Raw genomic sequence first — 4,779 nt, 5'->3', positions numbered from 1 at the left:
ACGTCATTAAAACAGTAATGGGCAGACAGTAATCGAACTATTCCATTTGGATATATGCATTTTGGCGTTCATAACTCATCCTATATCGAGAAATCGAGCGTTATGTGACGTGACACACAATGGCTTTTATATAGCTTATATAGCGTCTATAACCGTATATCAGTTTATATTAAACATTCAGTACTTGGTTGGTCCTCCTCGTACTTTGAAAATCTCTAAAAGGCGATGTGGCATGCTGTCGATTAGGTTATGGATATAATTCACCGTGATTTTATCTCAATGTGTCACAAGAAGGCGCTGAAACAGTAGCTAGTTTAAAGTCATGATTAGCAATTTTCGGCTCAGTTCTGCCAAACAGTTCTCAAAGGAATTACAATCTGGAGACTTTATTGGCCATAGCAACCTTGTAACGTTCTCCTGGTCGAGATAATCCTGTACAATACCCGCACTGTGGGCAGTGACGTTGTCATCCTGGAACACAAAGTTATTGCCAAACCTTGCTCTAGCATATTGCAAAAATATTGTCTCTTTATGATACCTTTAGGAGGCGCCATTGACGTCTCCCTGGAGGATATGGAGAGCAGTTTTTCACCATGATAAATAGTTGCCCAAACATGTATTGCACCACCTCACGTGTGCTTCCTATGGGAGAAACAGTCTTTGAGCAAACGACAACGAATCCTACCGTCAACTTTAAGAAGCCCGAAACAAAACTCATCTTAAAAGATAACATGTCGCCAGTGTTCTAGCAGCAAGTTTACATGCTGTCTTGCCCAAGTAACACGGTGATGGTGAATTTTGGTTAATATCAGTTTGCAGATATCCCATCTTGCAAAATAACCTAGTTTGGTTAGTCTCCTATTCACTGTTCTTCTGGGTACCCTGGAATAAATGTGTTCATGACATTCCTGTCATAAGCTGTTGCAATACTTCTTTCAACCGTGACTTGTTAACCTGATCAAAACCTGGACATTTTGGGCACTAGTTTATCTGTTTCTAACAATAGACTTTCCTGAAACAACATTTCCTGTAGTCCGATGACCTTTCAGGATTCTGGATATAGTACACTGGGGTTTGTTTGCTTCATACCATTTCTAGACAGTCGAACAATTTGACGCCCTATAACATTTGGCATGTGACGAGGCATGACTCTATACTAAGTACAGAGAAATTGTCTGAACAAAGCGTTGATCTGATTCGAAAAATATTATACTAAAAACACATCCTTTCATACACAACAGGTATGTATGTGTGTTTTGACGAGCAAATGCTCAAAACAACTCATACATACCAGAATAACAACTAGTACATGTTTGTCCGATCATACGTTACCTTCTCTGTTACTGCTCGGGCATTTACTCAATCACTATTCCATGCATGTAGACAATAACGTCAATATATGCAAACATTTTGGCCAAGACTATATGTAGCTAATTAACTGTTATCACAGACTATCGTACTTGTGGTAGATTATTAAACAAATCCAGGAAACACAAACGTTATTGGTTGCTGAAAATACGATTGGTTTCGCTTCTGCAGCTCATTAATGTGTATGGCGTACGTGACACTCATGAAGTCTATGCATTCTTGGAGAACACAGACCATTCAATGGGGTATCGTCTCTGAAGTGCAACAATACTAAATTTTCTGACAAAGCGTATTTGGCTAAAGCATTGATGTATCATTGTACAAGGAAGGCTCGGATGTCTTTTATGAAATTTGAAGCAGAAATTCAAGCTAGGCAAAACATAACCTTCACTGGAGGGGCACTCAGGAGAGCACATATCTCCGTCATGCAGCGTTGATCATATTCAGTTAAAAAAATACGAAAATATGTCCGTGTGTCCGTCGTAATCAAGGAATACGGACCATTTTTGGCAGGAGCAATATTTTACGTATGTCCACCTAGTTTTATCAAAATCGGATCATTACCTCCGGAGGTTACGCTAATACCTCTGTGTTTTTGTTTGTTTGTCAGCGAGATTTCTCGAAAACGGCTGAATAGATTTGAACGAAAGTTGATATACATTTGGACTATGACCCAATTTAGAAATGAGGGTCGAGGTCAAAGGTCAAGGCCACAGAAGATCACGAAATCCAAAAAACCCTACCTGTTAACACGGGGACAGATTTTTCACACAATGTTTGCTCTATAACTCAGTCAAAAATCACTGGATTTTGATGAAAATTGGTGAACATATGTAGAATATCATTTCTCATTGCTCTGCCAAAAATGTTTCGTGTCCGTTGATAATGACGGCCATACGGACACATTTTTCTCTGAGAGCCGAATATGATCAAAGCTGTGTGGCGGAGGTATGCGCTCTACTGAGTATCTCTTTAGTTTTTGACTGAGTTACACATAAACACACATACAGGGATGAAAACATCGGTGACGGAAGTAATGAACCCTTCTTCAAAGTAGGCCACCGTAATCCTGGTAATATAATACCAGACATAATGCTGTATTAGTACAAAGTCTGGTTTGACTGAACCCTCCAAATATTTTAAAGCTGAGTCTAATAAATATCATGTTAATGCATCGTGGAGTAGTTAATACGTTCGTTGGCAGTACAATATGATATATACGCCAATTTTCACTGATGTTTCCCACAATATAATTGCACCACTAAAACTATCATAATCAACTTTATTACCTGCGTCATTCGCCTCTGGTTCTCCAACTAGGAGCCTGTAGATTTTTGGAAGAAAGACAAAATTATGTATATATATATATATTGATACATATAGAATTTCAGACCAAAGAAAGCTACCATGTAGCTAGCTTAATATATCGGTCTAAATGAGGGTAAGTAATGGCATAAAACAACAACTGAATGATTAGAATGCATCCATTAACCAATTAGATCTAGTCAATGTTCTTGACATTTTCGGTAATAATCTCAGTCTTAACCCCTGAAAAAGTACGGGTGTTGAATGCCGCTGCTGCCAATTCTGGTGATCTTCACCAAAGCGTAAAAGATCTTGAGGGTTAAAGTAGGCTTTCTCGACCATAAGCAGAATTTAATGAAGTTTATTACCTGAAAATATTCCTTGTTACTGTTCTAAGGTCCATGTTGATTTTAAGGTCAGTGTGGACTAGAGGTTATTAAAAGTCACGCAATCATTGCAATGTACTGACTTTGTAGCGTGACCACCAACATTCCAATTACGTATATGAATAAGTCGAAATGACTGCCTCTCTTCTCTGTGTTTGCTGATAATTTGTATTTATGTAAAATGTTTCGCCTGATACCAAAAAGGAACATTATTGTACAAAAACGTTTTGCCTCATTATTACGCACGCATGCATGCGCATGCACACACACACACAAACACACATATATGTATATGGATTAATATAAAGTATATAAGTATTATTATAATGAACACATCTGTTGCTTACAAGTTATTATGGAACTAAAATAAGGTGTAATAATATACAAATGTATTTAATCACACATATTTGACGTCATATAACTATTTTATCAACTGTAACAATACCAACGCGACAAAGTAATAAAATATGATTCTGTTGAACATTATTTAAATGTATAGCAAATACTTAGAGTCAGAAAAAATCAAATACCCTGATCTGCAGATTCTCAGTACCTTTACTAGTGTTACAAATTTCATCGGGAGATGACGCCACTATACAGTGTAACACAGTTTTTGTCACTTGATTGGATAATTGACAAAAGAAAAAAAAAGGTTGTAACAATACAATCTGTGAGACCACGAATTTGCTATGATATTTTCCTCTACCAGCATATGAATGTCAATTTATTCCGAACAACTAGATCCAATGAGTAACAATGAATTATTAAAACCATATAAATATAGCAGATATTACGATTTATATACATAGTTACTTTATTTTTCGCATGTATGGATATTTTTATTCAGCCTATAAGAATTGAGTAATTAGTCCGATTAAATTTCACTAAATAAAAATAGTAAAACTCTATTTGAGGTAATGCCCTTCAGAATCACCTATAACATATATCAGTGGTCTGAAAAATACATTACTACCAGCTTTAACATATCATGAATTAACCGTCCCACATCTACACAAGTTCGGCCTCTTATGTTTTAATTTAGTGTATTCTAATAATGTGATGCAGTTCAAGATTTTTATGGTTATTTTATTAAATCTAAGGACTTATATGTGTGAAAGAAAAGAAGATTTTGTAATAATATTGTTACGTCTCTGTTTGTTAATTGATTTTCCGTAACTTCGTTCCGACGAAACTTTAGCGACACAAGTCCTTACTTAATAAAACTGGTTTATTCTTTCAGAATACAACTTTACGATACACTTATTTTCAACAATCGCTCTATAACAAACGCTATATCAACGAACGTCAACAATACTTCTGACTTCAGTTCAATTACTCACTATCTACACACACATTATTGTCACGTTGTGAGCGTCCTATTTATATATCAGAAAAACATATATCTAGTAAATGCTAGGGCATTCACGAAGGAACAAGATATAGAAAATAGGCGGCGTGACAATAGTCACGTGACCCCCTGACGCAACACTACCCCCTCCTTAGTATTGTTCGTCCCGAACAATAACCACATACAATAAACCAATAACAATTAACAATAACTTAATTAAATGTACAGAATTACAAACACAAAATTACAATTCGACAAAGTCTCTTAATTTTACGGGACGTATCTTCTTCCGTGCTGGTCTCCGTCTTGTTGGCTTCTGCTTCATGTGGAGTTCATCTGCTTCATCAGTAAATGTCCTGGACCGTGATAATG

Source organism: Limulus polyphemus, unplaced genomic scaffold, assembly GCF_000517525.1.
Source record: "Limulus polyphemus unplaced genomic scaffold, Limulus_polyphemus-2.1.2 Scaffold100, whole genome shotgun sequence".
In the NCBI taxonomy this organism is placed as follows: Eukaryota; Metazoa; Arthropoda; class Merostomata; order Xiphosura; family Limulidae; genus Limulus; species Limulus polyphemus.
Note: the sequence above shows the minus strand (reverse complement) of the source record.